Raw genomic sequence first — 10,843 nt, 5'->3', positions numbered from 1 at the left:
ATTCTCATTCCGAGAATTTACTTCAGTATCACTCGGTAGCTTTCCTTGTTCCCACTTACTAATCAAGCTAGCAACAGTACCTACGTGTTTTTCTAGATTCAAAATGGAAGCTTGTTAATTTCTAAATGACTGATCAAACCTCTCATTTGTTTGGGTTGGAGATGTAATAAATTATGTTTGAGATTCCATTAGCTTTGCCATCATTTCTTCCAAATTTGGCTTTTTCTCTTCGGTTTGTTGTGGTGGTTTATACAAGCTAGGTCTTTGTTGATTGAAAGTGTTATTTTGAGTTTGTTGGTTATTCGGACCTTGTTGGTTGTACGAGTTATTGTTGGGTCCATTTGGATTATAAAGAATGTTTTGATTTCGATTAAAGTTTGGCCTTGGTGGTTGATAATTATTTTGATAATTATTTCCCGGCCTTTGGTTCATGTAGGAAACATTCTCACGTTGTTCCATTGTTTGCTCAATGTGGCAATCTTTCATTAAGTGTGGTCCACTGCATTGCTCACAACTGATTCGTATTGCATGAATATCTTTAGTCATCTTTTCCATTCGTCTCTCGAAAGCATCTATTTTTGCAGAAATGAAATTAAAGTCATGGCCAGAATCGGCTCTAGCTGCTTTAGATGAACAAAAAATATCTTTTTCTTGATGCCACTCATGCGAGTGGGAGGCCGTGTTATCAGTGATTTTGTGAGCTTCAGTTGCGGTTTTCTTCATAATGGAACCACCAGCTGCTGTGTCGATGTCTTTTCGTGTAGCAACGTCGACACCTTGGTAGAATATTTGTACTATTTGATAAGTATCTAAACCGTGTTGAGGACATCCTCTCAACAATTTTTCGAATCTTGTCCACGCCTCATATAGAGTTTCATTTGGCTTTTGCGTGAACGTAACAATTTCTTCTTGAAGTCTCACAGCTTTAGATGCCGGAAAGAATTGTTTAAGAAATTTTTCAACTAAAACATCCCATGTATCAATTGCCCCTTCAGGTAACGATTCTAACCAATCTTTAGCTTCTCCCTTTAAAGTCCAGGGAAATAACATGAGATAGATCTGTTCATCCTCAACTTCTCTGATTTTGAATAGAGTACAAATCCTATTAAAGGTTCGAAGATGTTCGTTTAGATCTTCTTTTGGCGTACCACTATATTGGCATTGATTAGTTACTATGTGTAAGATTTGTCCTTTGATTTCATAATCTGGCGCATTAACGTCTGGCTTAATAATGGCGTGACCTTGGCCAGTGTGTTTAGCCCTCATTCGGTCTTCTATACTTAGAGGTTCCGGATTTTCCATGATTGAATTTGTTGAATCTGAATCACTAGAGGATTTTGACTTAATGGTTTCTTCCTCGACAATCTCTGGATGAGTAATCTGTGGTTCAGGAGGAATGATTAGTGGTTCAGGATCTCTGAATTGTCCCTGAATATCTTCCGGATTCTCAATTGTGAGGTCGGGTTTAAAAAATGGATTATCGGAAATTTGAGTTGGAGTACTTGTTTGACTAGATGATGATTCTAAAGAAAAATCAACGGCGATAATATTGGCTAGATGTCTTGATCGAGTTACAGGTGGTGAACGTATGAAAGGTGGTGAACGTTTTGCTCGGTGCATTCACTGAATATCCTATTAATTATAAAAATAAAAAAAATTATATAAGTTATCAAATTAATAGACTTTTCTGATTTTACCCACGTTTCGAATAGCCAATAGATGCAGCAGGTACCAGGACCCTTTAAATCGGAAGCCCACAACTCACCGCTAACAAATCCAACTATTACTACGAACCAGAAAATTTGGATGTCTATCAATTTAATCGCTTAAAATAATTTTTCGTTGAAATTTTGAAGATAAAATCTATGTCCTAAAAACTAGAGAGTCGAGAAATAAGAGGAAGAAAAAGAGTGCGTCGAAAAACGTCGAAAAATAAAAAGTCGAAAAATAATAATAAGAAAGTAAAGCGTCGAAACTTAAAAGTCTAAAAACTAAATATTAAAAGTTGCGTCTAAAGGAATTAAAGCTTAAAGGGAATTCTATATTCAAAACGGCAACAACTTAAAAGGCACTAAAAATTTAAAACAGCGTCGCAAAATTCTAAAGCACCTAAATCTTAGTCTATAGAAAAAGTACTTAAGGGATTTTACGGCAAATCTTAGAAATCTAGAAATAAAAAATTCTATGGCAAAAACTAAGTCTAAAACTAATTACGAATGAAAATTATAAAAACTATGAATTAAACGATAAAAATTACAAAATACAAAAATAAACTAAGTTGATAAAATACAATTTTATAAAAAAAATATTATTTTTATATTATTATTTTATAAAAGGATTAAATTTATATAATTAATAAAACTAATAAATCTTAAATTAAAAATTAAAACTAAAAACTAAACTAATTAATATTATAATTAAACCATAATTAATAATAATAATTTAATTAAAACCCTACGCGTAATTAATGCTGGGATCAAACCTGTCAGATTAAACCATGCGGTCGCATGGATCTTTACCTACGGGCTTATGCATGACCCAGTTTATCCGAACAGATTGGGCTTCGAAAACTAACTCGGCCCAACTTTAATTTTAATTATTATATTTTTTTTCTTTTTCTAATTTTAATTTATACAAATTATATAAAGAAAATATTTATTAAAATAAACTTATATTTTAAAATCTAAAAATAAAAATTCTTATTATAGACAAAATCTTAAAAATATATATATATATATATATATATATATATATATATATATATATATATATATATATATATATATATATATATATATATATATATATATATATTTATTTATACTTATTACAAAAACAATATATTTTTACAAAATAAGAAATTATATATTTTTATAAAAATATAGTAATAATAAATATAGCGTTTTTCACCGAGTCCCCGGCAGCGGCGCCAAAAACTTAATGTTACAGCGGAGGCGTATGAAATACTATTATATTTTTAATGTGAAATACGACGAAATTACACAAGTTTTATTTAATTTATTGAAAGGACCCGTTCATATACATTATAAACGATTCACAATAGTTGATTACATCGCGAGGTATTTGACCTCTATATGATACATTTTACAAACATTGCATTCGTTTTTAAAAGACAAACTTTCTTTACAACGAAAGTTGACGGCATGCACACCATTTCATAATACATCCAACTATAATTGACATAATAATAATCTTGATGAACTCAATGACTCGAATGCAACGTCTTTCAAAATATACCATGAATGACTCCAAGTAATATCCTTAAAATGAGCTAATGCACAGCGGAAGATTTCTTTAATACCTGATAATAAACATGCTTTAAAGTGTCAACCAAAAGGTTGGTGAGTTCATAGGTTTATCATAACAATCATTTCAATATATTAATAGACTACAAGATTTCCGTTTATAAATATATGTACACTCGCAAGTGTATAAAAGTATTCTATAAGTTGTAGGCACCCGGTAACAAGCCTTAATGTTCATGTTTTACCCTCTGAAGTACACTAGATCAGGTGTGTTTAAAATAACCTCGAAGTACTAAAGCATCCCATAGTCAGGATGGGGTTTGTCAGGCCCAATAGATCTATCTTTAGGATTCGCGCCTACCGTACATAGACAAGTAGTTTAATGTTACCAAGCTAAGGGTATATTTCTGGTTTAAACCCACGTAGAATTAGTTTTAGTACTTGTGCCCATTTCGTAAAACATTTATAAAAAACAGCGCATGTATTCTCAGTCCCAAAAATATATATAAAAGAGAGCAAATGAAACTCACCATACTGTATTTCGTAGTAAAAATACATATAACGTCATTTAACAAGTGCAAGGTTGGCCTCGGATTCACGAACCTATATTAATTATATATATTTATATGTTGGTCAATATTGGTCTAACAATTTTTGGTCAAGTCATAGTGTACCACAATCCTAATGCTCGAGACTAATATGCAAAAGTCAACAAAAGTCAACGTGACCCAAAATGACTTCTAAAATTTATACGTGTTTATTATATAACTTAACTATAGTCGTTTTATATGTTTAAATATATTTATTAGATTTTATAATAATAAAAGTCATTTATTAATAAAAATTTATATTAACGTTTATATATGATAAAATATACTTTTATATATCTTAAGTAGTAAAATTTATAAAGTTCACTTAATATCTTAAAACTATAGTGGTAAGTATTATTAATGTAATTATATTACGCGTGGTAAAAAATATCTTTGTATCTCCTATTTATTTGATAAAATAATATTGATCATAATAATAATAAGTAAAAGTTGTATTATTTTGTAATAATAATTATTATTATTCTATAAAAAAAAATAACAATATTTATATTTACTAAAAATGTTATTATGATAAAATGATAATACTAACATAATAGTAATAATGATATTTTATAATAACAATGATATTTCTATTAAAATAATAACGATGATAGTAATAATAATCATTTTAACAATAATACTAAAATTCAGTTGACTATAACTTCTAATCTGTTCATCGAAACCATTCGATATCTAAATGAAAAGTTCTTAATTTTTCGCTAGCTTTCCAATGACATGCATATCATATACCCTATCTCAGTAGCATATGTATCTAATTCAGGATTCAACAAACCTATCTAAGGATAATATCAAATGTACAAGCATGCATAATCCTATATACTCGAGTACTAGTCAGGGATACACTATTGATATATATAAGTTAAGTTATGAGTGCTCACGTATCAATATTGAGATTCAATATTGCAGGAAAGTACGTAGACGCAACGGAGATGATAAACACTAGATTGACCTCACGAGCATACCCATAAACCATACCCATCACCTCCATAGCTATAACCCATAATTTCCTTAGCTTCGACCCATTTAAAAAAAACTATTTTGAAATCACTCGGACATCACTCCGTCGTAATATTTTATGTATACTAATAATATCTTGAAATAATACAGAGCATATATATATATAAATCAATTGAGAGAGTTTTAGAGAATTATATTTTCAAGTTTCTATGAAATAATGAAACCTATTGAATTCTATTTATAATAGATTTTTGAATTATTAAAGTGAATTATTAAAGTATGAATTATTAAAGTGAATTATTAAAGTATGAATTATTAAAGTGAATTATTAAAGTATGAATTATTAAAGTGAATTATTAAAGTATGAATTATTAAAGTGAATTATTAAAGTATGAATTATTAAAATGAATTATTAAAGTATGAATTATTAAAGTGAATTATTAAAGTATAAATTATTAAAGTGAATTATTAAAGTTAAAGTAAAGTAAAAGTAAAGTAAGGGTAAAGTTAAAGTATAGTAAAAGTATAAAAACTATGTATGTATAATACGCGTATAAATATATATATTATTAATTTAAATCGTTATATATATTTAATGAAATAAAATATAAATATCGTTATATTTATTATACTGGTTAAGTAATGATTTGTCAAAAGTGATTCTAGATATTTATAAAAGTTATATACGTTTTAATAATAAAGTTCTTTTTAAACTGAAAACGTTTTTGTACGTTTGAAAATAGATTAATAGAATATTATGGAAACCAATTCTCCACTAGCTTTTGTCTAACTTTCGTAAATGACACTTTTTATTTTTATTTATAAATAGCTTTACAAATTATTTCGAATATCGTTAAGAGGAATAGATTTCTCAAATCATAGTGGACCTCTCAACAGAGACTTGTAATCATAATTCAATGTTTCTGATAATTCAATCATTTAATATATTTTTTTTTAATTTCGTCGATAATCATATTGAAACAAATACGTTCATATAAAGCATTATACTTTTAAATACTTTGTTGACATTTTCAATTTATAACATATACACATATACATACATATTCATATATGTTCATTTAATGGTTCGTGAATCATTGGAATTTGGTCGAGGTTTAAATGAATGTATAAACATAGTTTAAAATCCTTGAGATTTAACTTAACAAACATTGCTTATCGTGTCAGAATAATATAAAGATAAAGTTTAAATTTAGTCGGAAATTTCCGGGTCGTCACAGTACCTACCCGTTAAAGAAATTTCGTCCCCGAAATTTGATAGAGGTCGTTATGGCTAACACTGAGAATGTTATTATGACGATTATGAAGTTTTATCATGTCTAAGAAGTATGGATAAAATAATTCGATTACTCAAAGCGTACGAGGGAAGTTATCGTAAATGAAGGAAATAAGATTATAGTGATTCGTCATATCTTTTGACGTCATCACAATTGATCTCCGAATTTAAAGAAAATCTTTGTAATCTATGTTGGATTTAATGCTTCGGTGATTAAGGAGATTATGATTCTCTTCGAATTAATACGATAATCTATCTTGATTTCTCTGTCGGGTATTTCACTATAAATCCACCTCCTTCGTTTCCTTACAACTCACACCTTCTATTCTTTCTCCCTCAACTCATATTTTAAAGTATTTGTCAATATGCTTCATCCAGTACTGATTCTCGATATACTCCTCACTTTCATATCTGTCGTTCTTCTTTTTCATCTGCCTCCGGAAGAATCTATTTACTTCTACTATACTCTTGGTTTTATAGTGTTTTTAGTTCTCCCGTGTTTTTATATTACTATATGCATTGATATATACGGTTTGTGATTTCTGGGTTGTTGTTGGGTTTTATATCTTCCCTTATATTTCAAAGTCCTTGCTTCTTCTATAATCATTGTCATCCACAGTTAATGCTCTCTTCTATTTGCTATGATTTATACTCCCATTTCTAGTTCGGAGCTTTGTCCTTTCGTTTCTTCTTCTTGCGATTAAGCACCGCTTGTAATGGTCCAGAATTCGCAGATATAAATTTCGGAATGAACATTGTTAATGTTCTAGGAAGGAAATTGTAATGACACGATCTTGACTTGTCAAATTACCAGAATACCTCGGAAAAGGCCGAATCATCAAGAAATATTTTCTTGATATTAAGAGATCAAAGAGAATACAAGAGTCGTGTAACATAGCACATGATGACGTTATGATCTGTGAATCATCATGTTCCATTTAGAAACTCAGCATGAATTACTGTAATATAATCACGTTGATCAAGTGTCATTATATTATACTAACTCATGTTTCAGCTCCCAACACTTCTTCAAGAATATTCCTATTTTAAACTCGAATGTTTCAGAATTTAGAAACTAAAATAGTTTTTTTTATGATATAATACAGATAGCGCGAAGAGGTAAATGATTTCAGATAAGAATAATTATAAAAATATCTTCAGAAGTATGGATGATATTTATAATGAAAGATACGATGATATCTTAGAATGTCTAATATCAGAGGATGATGAAGGATATTGTCCGCAGGGGTTTAGAGTCAGGAGCAAGGTATTCGTTAATGACTTCAGCAAGTACTGAATCATTTGGATTCTTTGAAGGCAGGTTCAGCCTTTGTGATTTGTCCATAGCCTCCTTCATACTTTGCTCAATCCGTTTTCCAGTTCCAAATCTTCTCTTTTTCTGAGCTTTGCCAATATACTATCCTTTATCATCCAACTTTTTAATGTTAAGGTCATTTACAGTTTTTTCTGCTTCATCAGCATTTTTCAAAATTTCGAAAACTGGTTCGCAGTTTAGGGTGTTTTTCAGAAATTTCTCATTCAAAGAATGTAAGTCTTAGAGGTAGACGTTGTGTGTATATGTAATTGTTGATGTAGACATGCTGCGAGGTTTCAAAATACTGATTGCTGATTCTCAATAATTGGTATGGCAATTCTTGTTATAAGGTACGAATGAGTATATGATAGGGTTTCAATAATTATAATGATTTTTTTTTTGGAAAGTCAAAGATCAGTGAAGTTGTTGGTAAGTTTATTGCTAATGTGGTGAATGTAAACGATTCCCCGGTAACGTTGGCGAAAGGGCAACGTATCTATCGAGGTTATAATAAGACTTTTTTTTTTTTGAGAAGTTGAAGTTGACTTGCTGGAGCTGTGACAAAACTGTCTATTTTTAAACGAAATTGAAAAGTTATGTTAGCTAGTAAATGCCAAAGGGTCTAACACGGATACGTGTCGAACTATGACGTGGGTTTTGAGAGTTTTTCAGGTGTATAACTGTGGGTAACATGTGGTTGGATCATCATCTCGATTGTTCCTTAGTTGAAGTGTCTTCAGGAATTTCGAAGGGTTTGAGCACATATTGTAATCGTTAATACATATGATGTTCTAACACAGTTTTGAAGTCAAAGTATAGCTTTGAAAGATATAGGAATCTAAGAGTGATGATACTGGTTATATTTCGAATTGAATTATGCGATTTCAAAATCAGAATATGTAATTGAATTTGAATGAGTATGATTGTTTTGATTTATATGAAAGAATGGATATTGTTGTGAAAGTAGGGAGTATAGTTGATGATTGCTGAATCAGTTTCGAAAAATGTAATATATTAATTGTGAATTTATATATCTCTCGGGTATTACCTACCCGTTAAAAAAATTTCACAATTAATATTTTGTACAACAGAATTTTATTACAGTCTTTATGAAAATATATATGTGCATATTTTCTTCAGATGTAACATAGATTTAATGAGTTAATATTAAATTAAACTCATTTGATTTACGGTTGAAACTAGAACCGAATAATCCCTAAAGACTTTAGAAATTACATAACTTTTACGGAGTATTTATTCAATAAAATTGAAATTATGAATTAATACTTAGTTATTTGTTGGTGTTTGTAACCCTTGCACCATATTCTCTAAAGCCACTACACGAGCGCGAAGCGCGTTGACTTCTTCTATTACACCGGGGTGATTGTCAGTTCGGACGAGCGGATAAATAAAATCTAGAATTTGATGTAGTATATAATCATGACGAGAAACTCTGGAAATGAGAGAGAAAATGGTGTTTCGGACCGGTTCGCCGGTAAGTGCTTCAGGTTCATCGCCAAGAGGGAAATGTGATGGATGGAAGGGATCACCTTCTTCTTGTCTCCAATTATTGAGGAGGCTACGAACCTATCCCCAATTCATTCATAATAGATGATGGCTAATTCGTTGATCCATTCCGGTCACACTGCTTTTGGAGCTTGAGTGGGATTCCATATCGGAATTCGAGGGACTTGAACTAATGACGAATTCCATTTCGTTCGATTGAATAAAGAATTTTTCGATATGAAATGATTTTTCGGCTATCGGGTGGTATTCTAATTACATAGAATATCTATATATATAGCGCAAAAGATTTCGTAGATTACGGAGGAAATTACGGGATATGTCAGGCAAAGTTTACAGTAACAGATACGCTAAGATATGGATTAGCAGATACGCTAAGATATGAATTTTGTCTATACACTATTCATGCAATCAATGCAGTAAGACGTGTCTAGACTAAGAATGATAAGCAGGCAATTTCCGACAAAAATGATAAGCAAAACTTTTGACATGCAGACACGGTCGAAGTCCAGGCTCATTAATGCATCCTAACGACTATCAGTTAGACACACTAATGCAGACCTGGTTCGCTAAGACCACCGTTCTGATACCAACTGAAAGGACCCGTTCATATACATTATAAACGATTCACAATAGTTGATTACATCGCGAGGTATTTGACCTCTATATGATACATTTTACAAACATTGCATTCGTTTTTAAAAGACAAAATTTCTTTACAACGAAAGTTGACGGCATGCACACCATTTCATAATACATCCAACTATAATTGACATAATAATAATCTTGATGAACTCAATGACTCGAATGCAACGTCTTTCAAAATATACCATGAATGACTCCAAGTAATATCGTTAAAATGAGCTAATGCACAGCGGAAGATTTCTTTAATACCTGAGAATAAACATGCTTTAAAGTGTCAACCAAAAGGTTGGTGAGTTCATAGGTTTATCATAACAATCATTTCAATATATTAATAGACTACAAGATTTCCGTTTATAAATATATGTACACTCGCAAGTGTATAAAAGTATTCTATAAGTTGTAGGCACCCGGTAACAAGCCTTAATGTTCATGTTTTACCCTCTGAAGTACACCAGATCAGGTGTGTTTAAAATAACCTCGAAGTACTAAAGCATCCCATAGTCAGGATGGGGTTTGTCAGGCCCAATAGATCTATCTTTAGGATTCGCGCCTACCGTACATAGACAAGTAGTTTAATGTTACCAAGCTAAGGGTATATTTCTGGTTTAAACCCACGTAGAATTAGTTTTAGTACTTGTGCCTATTTCGTAAAACATTTATAAAAAACAGCGCATGTATTCTCAGTCCCAAAAATATATATAAAAGGGAGCAAATGAAACTCACCATACTGTATTTCGTAGTAAAAATACATATAACGTCATTTATCAAGTGCAAGGTTGGCTTCGGATTCACGAACCTATATTAATTATATATATTTATATGTTGGTCAATATTGGTCTAACAATTTTTGGTCAAGTCATAGTGTACCACAATCCTAATGCTCGAGACTAATATGCAAAAGTCAACAAAAGTCAACGTGACCCAAAATGACTTCTAAAATTTATACGTGTTTATTATATAACTTAACTATAGTCGTTTTATATGTTTAAATATATTTATTAGATTTTATAATAATAAAAGTCATTTATTAATAAAAATTTATATTAACGTTTATATATGATAAAATATACTTTTATATATCTTAAGTAGTAAAATTTATAAAGTTCACTTAATATCTTAAAACTATAGTGGTAAGTATTATTAATGTAATTATATTACGCGTGGTGAAAAATATCTTTGTATCCCCTATTTATTTGATAAAATAATATTGATCATAATAATAATAAGTAAA

At 30.3% G+C, this 10,843-nt stretch overlaps 1 non-coding gene across 1 annotated transcript; it reads left to right on the top strand.

The window, feature by feature from the left end:
- The first annotated feature begins 811 nt into the window (after positions 1 to 811).
- On the top strand, positions 812 to 918 carry LOC139850778 (small nucleolar RNA R71). The gene has a single exon (XR_011760159.1). It is a non-coding gene; the product is annotated as a small nucleolar RNA R71 (small nucleolar RNA).
- The last annotated feature ends 9,925 nt before the right edge of the window (positions 919 to 10,843 follow it).

This window comes from Rutidosis leptorrhynchoides, chromosome 5, assembly GCF_046630445.1.
Source record: "Rutidosis leptorrhynchoides isolate AG116_Rl617_1_P2 chromosome 5, CSIRO_AGI_Rlap_v1, whole genome shotgun sequence".
NCBI classification, from domain to species: Eukaryota; Viridiplantae; Streptophyta; class Magnoliopsida; order Asterales; family Asteraceae; genus Rutidosis; species Rutidosis leptorrhynchoides.
This window is presented reverse-complemented; position numbering and strand designations above follow the sequence as displayed.